At 37.7% G+C, this 12,746-nt stretch overlaps 1 long non-coding RNA gene across 1 annotated transcript in view; it reads right to left on the bottom strand.

Annotated features, from left to right (window-relative positions):
* Positions 1–3,236: 3,236 nt before the first annotated feature.
* The window catches only part of LOC134807374 (uncharacterized), a 59,008-nt gene continuing 49,498 nt past the window's right edge, over positions 3,237–12,746 (bottom strand). The window contains exon 3 of the long non-coding RNA XR_010147662.1: positions 3,237–7,452. This is a non-coding gene — a long non-coding RNA (uncharacterized LOC134807374). The remainder of the gene's footprint in view (positions 7,453–12,746) is intronic.

Here is a 12,746-nt window from a genome sequence, read left to right as displayed (position 1 = left end):
TTTTTAAAATTAGACATTTGTTAAATTAAATTAAAGATAAATTAAAAATTGTAGAAATCATATAGAAAGAATGATACAAAAAACTCCTATCTCTTAAAAATGCACACACAGGGCCGGGTGCGGTGGCTTATGCCTGTAATCCCAGCACTTTGGGAGACCAAGGCGGGTGGATAGCGAGGTCAAGAGATCAAGACCATCCTGGCCAACATTGTGAAACCCCGTCTCTACTAAAAATACAAAAATTAGCCGGGTGTAGTGGTGGGTGCCTGTAGTCCCAGCTACTTGGGAGGCTGAGGCAGGAGAATAACTTGAACCCGGGAGGCGGAGGCTGCAGTGAGCCAAGATGGCGCCACTGCACTGCAGCCTGGTGACAAAGCGAGAGTCTGTCTCAAAAAAAAAAAAAAAAAAAAAATTGCACACACACACACACACACATTAATTAACTTGAGTCAACAAAGGAAAAAACACTGACATTGTAGAATTGAAGACTTCCTAGAAAATAACGATAATGATAATACACATCAAGATTTATTTAAAACACTAAATCAGTAATATAAAAAGGTTCATAATTCTAAAGGCATCAAAATAACTTAGGAAGAAATAAAAATAAACTATAAATTCATAATGAAAGCAGAAAGAGAAAAACATAAAAAGTAGAAAATGAGTTAAAAATCAGAAAACCATATAATCATTAAACTACAGCACTGTTTCCTTGAATCCTTGAGATAAACAAATAGATAGCTAACCTAATCAAAAATAAATGAAAAAGGTTCAACTATAGAAAAATGAAAATCTATAAAAAAAGTTTGAGTATAAAAAAGAAAAATAAAATGATCATGGAAACAGGAGATTTAAAAGTCTATATTGCATGCATCTATTCAAATGTATTTGAGAAATGATGAAATAATATTCTAAAAATTAATAGTTTACTGGAATTTACCTATGTGTAGATATGTGGAAAAAAATAAACAGCCCAGTTTCTATAGGAAAATGATGAGAAATTCCAAAAATCTAAATATGCTAAATCTGATAAATTTCTACTAATGAGAAAATTCTAAAAATGCCTCTATAACATCTGGCCCATTTCAACAGTGGAATTCTGTGAACTCTTCAATGACCATATAATCCTAAGTACTCTTTAAACTCTTTCACCCAAATAAGAAAGTTTTAAAAAGGATTTTGTTGGTAACTAACTGTAACATCAATAGTCAAACCTAATAAAGATTTCTAAATATAAAACAGGAAAAGAATTAAAGATCAACCTAAGTTATAAATGCCTATGTAAAAATCCCAAAGATAATATGAGCAAACAGAATCCAATAGCATACGATATCACTTTGCAAAATAATCCACCAGGATCATTTCTGGCTAGTTTTATGATTGTAAATATTCAGAAATCCATTCAAATATTTTTTAAAGTTGAATATACTATGATTTTTCTACCATATTCAACAAATTCAACATCCATTCTTGATTTAAAAGTAATAAATGTTATAACAGTGAAACACTGATCACATTTCTGCAAAAATCAGAAACAAGACAAGGACCTCTGATAACACTTCTATTATTAGATTTTTTTTAAAAAGAGATGGAGTCTTGCTATGCTGTCTAGGCTGGACTCAAGCTATCCTCCTGCCTCAGCCTCCAGAGTAACTGGAACTACATACACATTGTACCGTGACCTTCTATTATATATTGTATTAGAAATTTTATTCAATGCAATCAATCAAGAGAAAACAACGAGAACATCTGTACTGGAAAGGAAGTAAAACTAGTAAAAGTACTTCTACTTGCAGGTACCTTGATAGTATACCTGGAAAAGCTAAGAGACTCATCAGAAAGAAGAAATGATTGTCTGTGTATTCTCACTGGTCTAAGTTCTTCTCTACAGTAAGAAAAATTTTTGTCTTCTAAGCAACCATCTGTGATCTTCATTTTGCTCTATGAAGATACACAGAATAAGTCTAAATTTCCTGCCTGATATTTTGTTAAAAATTTCCCAAAAAATAGCTTCACAATTCCCCAAAATGTGCTCTCTTGCAAGGATGCCTGAATCTTGCAAAAAGTTTTTCTAAGATTTTGGATCTTTAATTTTGTTTAGATTGATTCTATTTTGCTAGGATCCTTCTTAAAATAATGCTATCAGAATAGGACAAAATACAGTAAGTATGTCACCCAGCATGAACTAAAGCTCCTCTATTGCTCTACTAAATCTGTAGGATTAACATATAATTTATCATTCAAATGGTAATATTTTTAAGAGTGAAACAGGGCACTACTACTAACACTAGAACAACAGGCATAAAATAAGTCTGTCCATGGCAAAGAGGGATGTATGCTCCAGCCTCCTTAATTGGATTTTTTTCTGCTAATGTAATATAAGTTTTCCTTAGCCTTCTGAGTTTATGAGAGCTATGGTATTACCGGCAAAATAATCAAGTTTTCCATATTTGTACTGACAAGAATAGATTAACCTGACAAGTTGTTTCATTTATCTGAGCCGCAATTTTCAAATCCATAAAACTGAAATAACCAAATTTTGACTCATTAGTGAAAGAATTAGAAGTCTTGTATGAAAAATGTGGAAAAAATATATTTTTCAGTTGCTTGATGTTACTCATTTTCACTTAACAAATGGGTATTATAAATGGGGCAAATATTATTAACTATAATGAAAGAGTCATGATTATTGAGGGCCTTCAAGTGACAGGCAGTTTACATTCATTATCTCTTGTCTTTCAAGGACACTGTAGGAGATTTATAATAAGAGAACTTAGCATTAGAAATGACAAGTGACTGACCAAAATATAACCACTGGAAAGCAGTGACACTGAGCTACGCTTGACTATTTTGTTCTTTTTGTCTTTCAGAAACCATGGAATAACTCAAATATTCACAAAGTAATAAAGAAAAATATAATAAACTTACCATTCAACAATATACAATACATCATAATTTCTTTTTTTAAAGAATCAAACACATTAAAAACCCAGGAGAATCATTTCTGGATTTCTTCTAAATTGTGTTCACTCTGACATTTTCCAGAATCAACCACCATTCTTTGTTATTGACCTGTCCATAAACATCTCTAGAGTGTTATTTTTCTTTTGTGACATCATGTAAGTGAACTGCATTGCATGTATTCTTTAGCAATAAGCATTTTATCAACTTTATATTTTTATGTTTACCCACTTAATACATGATGTTAAAATTTACTCATGTTTTTCTTTATTTTTCATCATCCTGTTGAACATTTGTTTCCAAGTTCAATAATCTCAAACGGTGGAGAAGTACCCATCCCTCTACATGTCTCTTCTTGTATCTTGAATCTCTGAGCCAGCCACTTCCCTGATATGTCACATATCTGAAATCACCCTTCTATACTCTGTCTTGTAGTTCTGGCATTGAGACTCCAGGCTTCTTTGCCAGCTGGTTTCCCCTTAGTGTCTACCATAGGTGGATGAAGGGAAAATAAAGTGCCTTTCCTGCTTTGAGGTGGAGTCTGCATCTCCCCAGCAGTATAAGGCAGCAAGGACTCCAGTCTGGACTTCTTTTCATTTTCCCAGCTCCAGGTAGAAGGAGCAGCTCCACAGGGAGCCTCTAGTGGTTGGAGTACCAGCCATGCCATAATCTCTACTATAACTTCACACAGAAAACCTCTCATATGATAGAGGTCATCCCAAATACACACAGATATATAAGCACACACAGACACACACACACTCACATATATGCACACACACACACACACACAATTCTTTCTTACTAGTTCCTGTAGTTCTCAACTTTTCAATTTGGTCATTATCAATAAATAAATTATTTTATCAAAGGAATATTGAAGATAGAAAATTACAGGCTTCAGTTAAAAAATCACCCTAAATTTTAACATCAATTTATGGAAATTTCCTTTTCTATTCATTGTCTGAGCACTAATGAAATGCAACAATGAATATTTTTATTTATGTTCCTAATATTTCACACCCCTTGCAAGCGTATCAGAATATTCAGAATATGACAGGTACATTAATTAAAATAGTAAAGTACATTTTCTGCATGCTAATATTTTAAAAGGGTAGTGCATTATGAAATATGTATTATTAGCTTTGAAATGGAAAGAATCAGAATAAAATTATAACAAAAAATGATTGCTGGACCAAAGACTACTATTTAGCTTTCTTGAAAATTAAGCCAATAATAAAATATAAAGTCAAGAGATGAGTAGATTTGATTTAAAAATAAAATGCCCTATAAAATATTATTTCTAAATTTTTTATTATGACTTCTTTAAACTATGCCATGAATGCCAAAGTTTGTGGTGAGCTTTGATGCATAATTGTCTATAGTTTAGAACCTTCCATATTAGGTAGGTTCCCCACATCCCTGACAGAGTATAAGGCTTGTATACAATAGGAGCTACTCAAGAGAGGTTTGATCAGATTGCCTAGTCTGTCTGGGATGCCATAAAAAAAAAAGTAGCATAAACTGAGTAGTTTATAAACAACAGAAATTTATTTCTCACAATTTCAGAAGCTAAGGAGTTCCAGATCAAGGTGCTGGCAGATTTAGGGCCTGGTGAAGGCCCACTTTCTAGTTCATAGATGATGCCCTCTGTCTATGTCCTCCAGTGGTGGAAGGGGTGAGGGTGCTTTCTTGGACCTCTTTTATAACAACACTAAAGTCATTCATGAGGACCCTGCCTTAATGACTTAATCACCTCCCCAAAACCCCACCTCCTAATATCATTACCATGGCAGTTAGGATTTCAATATATAATTTCTGGGAGGAAATAAACATTTAGTCCACTGCAGAGATGAGCATAGAAAATCAGTGGTTGGACTTTAAAAGAATGTGAGACTATTGTGAGATTTTAGGATCTTGGGATGGAAATTAAAGATACACGGGTTAAATAAGGGGCCTAGGAGAAGACATCTCTGTTTCTGCTCCCCTAAACCAGGTTGTTCTTTCACACAGTGGATCTTTAAACATCTAACATAAACATATGTGTACAGTTTTATAATTGGATTCTGATTATATATACATTTTGTGTTGTCTCTGCTTTATACATCTTATTTCCTGAAGGAACTTTAGAGAGTTTGCATATTTAGACTGTGTTGGAGGACATTAGTTGCTTGAATAGGTTGGTTGTTGACATACAAGGTTTTGGTTATGGTGAATCATTGTGTATGTTTCTGTGTGATGAGGTGAGGTGTAGAAGAAAGAAAAAGGAAAGTTTACTGTGTAGTGTGTCGATGCATGTGAATTTCCTAATGATAGGTGATGATCAGTCTAGCTGAGCAAATATTTCCCCATTTTTCTTATCAAGAGACCTGTTAAGGAACGGATATTTATGACATCAAAATAAAGGTGTGGAGGATTTGAGAGAAGAATAAAAATTAAATATTTGCAGACCCTGTTCCTTTTACAAACACAGGCTTTTAAAGAAAATTTGCTCGATGGTGAATAAAAAGTGGGCCAGTGAAGGGAATAAAATAAAGGAGAAAATGTCCTTATTTAAGAATATCCTGGGTTCTAATCCCAGTTCTTCACTCAAATACTGATAGGATGTTACAACTAGTTGCTTCTTATCTGAGGATTGACTTCCCCAACCTTAAATACAAAGCAGCTTAAAAAAAAAAATGGTTTCTGACCCGACACAGTGGCTCACAGCTATAACCCCAGTGAGAGGTGACAGCATGCTGGCAGCCCTCACAGCCCTGGCTCGCTTTCGGCGCCTCCTTGGCCTTGGCACCCACTCTGGCCTCGCTTGAGGAGCCCTTCAGCCCACTGCTGCACTGTGGGAGCCCCTTCCTGGGCTGGCTGAGGCCGGAGCTGGCTCCGTCAGCTTGCAGGGAGGTGTGGAGGGAGAAGCCCAAGCGGGAACCGGGGCTGCGCGCGGTGCTTGCGGGCCAGCGCGAGTTACAGGTGGGTGTGGGCTCGGCAGGCCCCGCACTCAGAGCGGCTGGCTGGCCCTGTCGGCCCCAGGCAACGAGGAGCTTAGCACCCGGGCCAGCAGCTGCGGAGGGTGTGCTGGGTCCCCCAGCAGTGCCGGCCCACCAGTGCTGCGCTCCACTTCTCCCCGGGCCTTAGCTGCCTTCCCGTTGGGCAAGGCTCAGGACCTGCAGCCCACCATGCCTGAGCCTCCCCCCACCTCCATGGGCTCCTGTGCAACCCGTGCCTCCCCAACACGGAGGCCCCCTGCTCCGTGGCACCCAGTCCCATCGACCACTCAAGGGCTGAGGAGTGTGGGTGCATGGCGTGGGACTGGCAGGCAGCTCCACCTGCAGCCGCAGTGTGAGATCCACTGGCTGAAGCCAGCTGGGCTCCTGAGTCTGGTGGGGAGGTGGAGAACCCTTTATTTCTAGCTCAGGGATTGTAAATACACCAATCGGCACTCTGTATCTAGCTCATGGTTTGTAAACACACCAATCAGCACCCTGTGTCTAGCTCAGGGTTTGTGAATGCACCAATCGACACTGTGTATCTAGCTACTCTGGTGGGGACTTGGAGAACCTTCGTGACGACACTCTGTATCTAGCTACTCTGGTGGGGACTTGGAGAACCTTCATGTCGACACTGTATCTAGCTAATCTGGTGGGGACGTGGAGAACCTTTGTGTCTAGTCAGGGATTGTAAATACACCAATCGGCACTCTTTATCTACCTCAAGGTTTGTAAACACACCAATCAGCACCCTGTGTCTAGCTCAGGGTTTGTGAATACACCAATTGACACTCTATATCTAGCTACTCTGGTGGGGACTTGGAGAACCTTTGTGTGGACACTCTGTATCTAGCTAATCTGGTGGGGACATGGAGAACCTTTGTGTCTAGCTCAGGGATTGTAAACGCACCAATCAGTGCCCTGTCAAAACAGACCACTCGGCTGTACCAATCAGCAGGATGTGGATGGGGCCAGATAAGAGAATAAAAGCAGGCTGCCTGAGACAGCAGTGGCAACCCACTCGGGTCCCCTTCCACACTGTGGAAGCTTTGTTCTTTCACTCTTTGCAATAAATCTTGCTGCTGCTCACTCTTTGGGTCCATACTGCCTTTATGAGCTGTAACACTCACCTCGAAGGTCTGCAGCTTCACTCCTAAAGCCAGCAAGACCACGAACCCACCGGGAGGAACAAACAACTCCAGACATGCCGCCTTAAGAGCTGTAACACTCACCGCAGAGGTCTGCAGCTTCACTCCTGAGCCAGTGAGACCACGAACCCACCAGAAGGAAGAAACTCCGAACACATCCGAACATCAGAAGGAACAAACTCCGGACATGCCGCCTTTAAGAACTGTAACACTCACTGCGAGGGTCCGCGGCTTCATTCTTGAAGTCAGTGAGATCAAGAACCCACCAATTCCAGACACACCAGTACTTTGGAAGGCTGAGGAAGGAGGATTGTTTGAGTCCAGGAGTTTGAGACCAGGCTGGACAACATGACGATACAGTGTCTCTACAAAAAAATAATAATTAAAAACATTAGCTGGGTGTGGTGGTGCATGCCTGTGCTCTCAGCTACTTGAGGGGCTGAGGTGGAGGGTCACTTGGGCCCAAGAGGTCAAGGCGTCAGCGAGCCCTGTTCACACCACTGCACTCTGGTCTGAGTACCAGAGCAAAAACCCATGTCTAAAAATATATTTATCTATCTATCTCTATCTGACACTGTGATCACCGAGAGTTTTCTTCATGTATTTGGTCTCAGAATAAAATTTTGAATATAGTAAATTTGGTGAAACTCACATATTTAATACTTTGGCTGGGAAAGAATAAGTAACAACCAAAGAGAAAAAAACTAGCTACAACAGGCTAACCACTAACAAACAACCAAGGGAGAGTCCCAATTTTCCAACTACTTCATTTACCTCAATGACACCTTAGTTAAGCTGCTAACTTCCTTCCTGACAAGTGTATGGGAAGAAACAAAGCAGCCTAATATTTTATTTAAATCCTAATCAACTTAATACAAATTGTTTTGGCTTTTTCCTTATCAGATAGCCTTTGTTTCACTAAAAACTTGTGAATTTTGGGGGAAAATAATTTCAGTGGTGATTTATTTCACATTAGATCATAATAACCTAAGCTTAACATTTAACATGATTTACAAATGTAGACAAATGATGGGAGAAAATGAAGAAGAGATTGATGGTTTGGAAATTTCAATTTTAAAACACTTCCAATGAAATATTCTCTCCTGAAAATCTTTCTTATACAGACTGCAAAGCAGTAGCTCATAAGAAAGGATTATATTCAAATTGAGAGAGCTTTAGAACTTAATAGGAAATCATCAGTGTACTTTAATGCTTCAAATTAATTTATAAAATATGTTTTTGAAATGCCTTTCATGCTCTTTAAATTTTATGATAATTTCATTACTATAATCATTCTTTGCTAATTAATGATTACAATTTATTTAGGATGATTAACAGTTCTTTTTATAAACTCTGCCTATCTTGAGTGCTTCTGAAAATTTGATTATATTGCCCTGATGAGTGTACAAGACAGTGGAGGAAAATGTGGATAGGGCCCATTGTACCATCTTGAAAATTAGATATAAAATGGCCTAACATTGTTTTTTTTTCTGTTGGCACAAGAAAAATATCTAATAATATCTTAATATATAATATGATATCTAAACTCTTAATGATAGTGTGGCTGAATTGTGAAAAGATTCTGAAGCTATGCTTAAGATGATATTTTAACAATCTTTCTTATGGAAATTTCATACATAGACACAGTAGCAGACTTTTCTTTCCCTAATTATTATTATATATCCATCACCTATTATCAATGTAATTTTTTTTTTTTTTTGCTTAATAAAGAATTTTTTAAACATGAAAAAAATAGAAAGGAAAGAATATATAGCATTTGAAAGGATGGAACATTCTCTCAACTCCCCAATTTCAGTAATTCACGTAGTGAGCATAATCCAGCAGAAGACATGCTGGACCAGAAACCAAGACAACAGAGCTCTCAGGTTAGCACAGGTAGCTGACAGTTTTGTGGCTTTATGTGATGACCTTGATCGTTCAGTTTTCTCATCTATACATGGAGGTAATACTAGTACACTCTTGACCTCCCAGAGTATTGTGAAGATATAAGTAGACTTCTTCTATTCTGGGACTATCTCCAAAACAGTGCTTAGCAACCTGGATTATATTAGTATATACTTACACACTTGCCTTCCCCACTAGGCTGAAAGCTTCTTGAAGTCAGGGATTATGTCTGATTGAATCACAACAGATTTGATAAATAGTTGTTGAGTGAAGAAATGCATTAACCAACTCCTTTCTATATAGCAGGCTATTGATATTTTTAAAAATACAAATGATCCTCTAATAAAAGATACCAGTCCTGAGACTTGGATGCTAGATGGTCAGCTAGGCCTACTCACTTATGAAACTGGTGAACCCAAAGTGAGGGGATACAAAACAATCATTTGGGTAGAGAAAGAAAATATTAGAATTTTAAAAAATCAAATTCTTAAAAAAACCAATAATTTATTTTTCTGACACTTAATATTCTCATTGACACTGGATACTTCCTGTGTATTTCAGATGAGCATATGTCCCATTAGTTTCATGAATTTCTGTAAATATTTTCACTTTATTTTAATACATAAAATTTGATACCTCATAACCACATATATACTAATTAGATAAGTTCTAAATTGTAATAATAAAATTAATATTCATGAGCCCACAAATTAAACATGGTTGTATTAGGTTGTGGGCTCATAAACTACAATACTACCTATAACCTTTAAACCTCTGTTTTGCTCCTCCACTTGAATCAAATCCCAGAGATGTTCACTATGCTGTACTGAAAATTACCACACTGTGCTACTGTGGTGGCTCACGCTCATCATCCCAACACTCTGGGAGGCCGCGGTACGTGGATCACTTGAGCCCAGGAGTTTGAGACCAGCCTGGGAAACATGGACAACATGTCAAAACTCCATCTCTACAAAAAATAAAAACAAAAAAATTGGCTTGGTGTGGTAGTGCATGCCTGTATTCCCAGCTACTCGGGAGGCTAAGGTGGGAAGATAGCTTGAGACTGGGAGGTGAAGGTTGCAGTGAGCCATGACAGTGCCACTGCACTCAAGTCTGGGTGACACAGAGCCAGACCCTGTCTCAAAAATAATAATAATAATAATAATGAAAAATGAAAATTTCTGTGCCATCTTTGAAGCATAGATGTGTAAACCTCCAAACAATGCATCTAATTTTGTGTGCTAGCATGCTGCATGTAGTCTTCTGCAACTTGCCTTTTCACTGAGGAATACATTCCTGCAATCATTTCAATATAGGAACAACTCATTTGATTGCATCTCACTTTATTGTGCTTCACAGATATTGCATTTTTTAAAACCAATTGAATGTTCATGGCAATTCTGCATTGAGCCAAATCAATCAACACCATTTTTCCAACAGCATGTGCTCAAGTAGTATCTCTGAGTCATATATTGGTAATTCTCACAATATTTCAAACACTATTGTTATTATATTTGTTATGATGATTTACGATAAGTGGTCTTTGGTGTTACTATGGTAATTGTTTTTGGGGAACCACAAATCATGCCCATGCGAAACAGCAAACTTAATTGATCAGTGTGGTTTGTGTTCTGACTGCTTCATCAACTGGCTGTTTGACGGGCCGTTTCCCCATGTCCCCATTCTTCAGCCTTCCAATTCCCTGAGACACAACAATATTCAAATTAAGCCAATTAATAACCCTACAATGGCCTCTAAGTGTTCAAGTGAAAGAAGGAGTGTTACATCTCTCCCTTTAAATCAATATCTAGAAATAATTAAACATCATAAAGAAGGCATGTTGAATGCCAAGACAGGCTGAAAGCTAGACTTCTTGCACCAAATAGTAAAGATTTTGCCAAGTTGTGAATGCAAAGGAAAAGTTCTTGAAGGAAATAAAAGTGCTATTCCAGTGTAGACATGAATGATAAGAAAGAAAAACAGCCTTATTGCAGATATGGAGAAAGTTTTAGTAATCTTGTTAAAAGATAAAAACAGCCACAATATTCTCCCAAACCAAGGCCTAATTCAGAGCAAAACCTTAATTCTCTTCAGTCCTGTGAAGGCTGGGAGAAGTAAGGAAATTGCAGAAGAAAATTTTGAAGCTAGCAGAAGTTGGTTCATGAGGTTTAAGGAAAGAAGTCCTCTCCAAGAAAAGAAGTTATCTTCATAACACAAACGTGCAAGGTGAAGCAAGTGCTGATGTAGAAGCTGCAGCAAGTTATTCAGAAGATCTAGCTGTGATCACTGATGAAGGCACCTACACTAAAAAGCAGATTTTTCAATGAAGACAAGATAGTCTTCTATTGGGAAAATATGCCAACTAGGACTTTATAACTGGAGGGGAGAAATCAATGGCTGGCTTCAAAGCTTCAAAGGTCAGGCTGACTGTGTGGGTAGGGGCTAATGCAGCTGGTGACTCTCTATTGAAGTCAATGCTCATTTACCATTCTGAAAATCATAGGGTCCTTAAGAGTTACACTACATCTACTCTACTTGTTTTCTATAAATGGAAAAACAAAGACTGAATGACAGTACATTTGTTTACAGCATGGTTTACTGACTATGTAAAACCCATTGTTGGGACCTACTGCTCAGGGAAAAAGATGCCTTTCAAAGTATTACTGTTCTTTAACAATGTGCCTGCTCACCAGAGAGCTCTGATGGACATGTATAAGGAGATAAATGTTGTTTTCATGTCTGCTAACACAACATCCATTCTGCAGCCCACAAATCGAGGAGTAATTTTGTCTGTCAAGTCTTATTATTTAAGAAATACATTTCATAAGGCTATAGCTGCCATAGATCATGATTCCTCTGATGGATCTGCACAAAGTAAATTGAAAACCTTATGTAAAGGATTCACCATTCTGTATACCATTAAGAACATTCATGATTTATGGGAGGAGGTCAAAATATCAATGTTAGGAGTTTGGAAGAAGCTAATCTTCACCCTCATAGATAACATGACTTGGTTCAAGGCTTTAGTGGAGGAAGTAACTGCAGATGTGAAAATAGCAAGGTTACTAGAATTAGAAGTGAATCTTGATGTGACTGAATCACCAAAATCACATGATCAAATTTGAGCAGATGAGGATTTGCTTCTCATGGATGAGCAAAGGAAGTGGCTTGTTGAGATGGAGTCTACTCCTGATGAAGATATTGTGAACATTTCGAAATGATAACAAAGGATTTAGAATATTTTATAAACACAGTTGATAAAGCAGTGGCTGTGATTGAGAGGATAGACTCCAATTTTGAAAGAAGTTCTACTGCATGTTAAATGCTATCAAACAACATCACATGCTGCAGATAAATCTTTCATGAAAGGAAGAGTTAAAAAACTTCATTGTTGTCTTATTTTAAGAAACAGCCACATCACCCCAACTTCAGCAGTGACTATCCTGATCAACCAGCAGCCATCAATATCATGGCAAGACCCTCCACCAGCAAAAAGATTACAACTTGCTGAAGGCTCAGATTATCACTGACATTTTTAGCAATTTTTTTTAAACTAAGGTATCTATAGGCATCTCTAGGTATACACAGGGGATTGGTACTAGGACTCCCACATATATACATAAATCCGTGCATAAAGTCCCACAGTCAGCCCTGCTTAACCTGCATGTATAAAAAGTTAGCCTCCACATACATGGGTTTTTGCATCCAATGAATATTGTATTCTTGATCCACGTTTGGTTGAAAAAGATCCACA

The sequence above is a fragment of the Pan troglodytes genome, chromosome 9 (assembly GCF_028858775.2).
Source record: "Pan troglodytes isolate AG18354 chromosome 9, NHGRI_mPanTro3-v2.0_pri, whole genome shotgun sequence".
Taxonomy (NCBI): domain Eukaryota; kingdom Metazoa; phylum Chordata; class Mammalia; order Primates; family Hominidae; genus Pan; species Pan troglodytes.
Note: the sequence above shows the minus strand (reverse complement) of the source record. Positions and strands in the feature narration are given on the sequence as shown.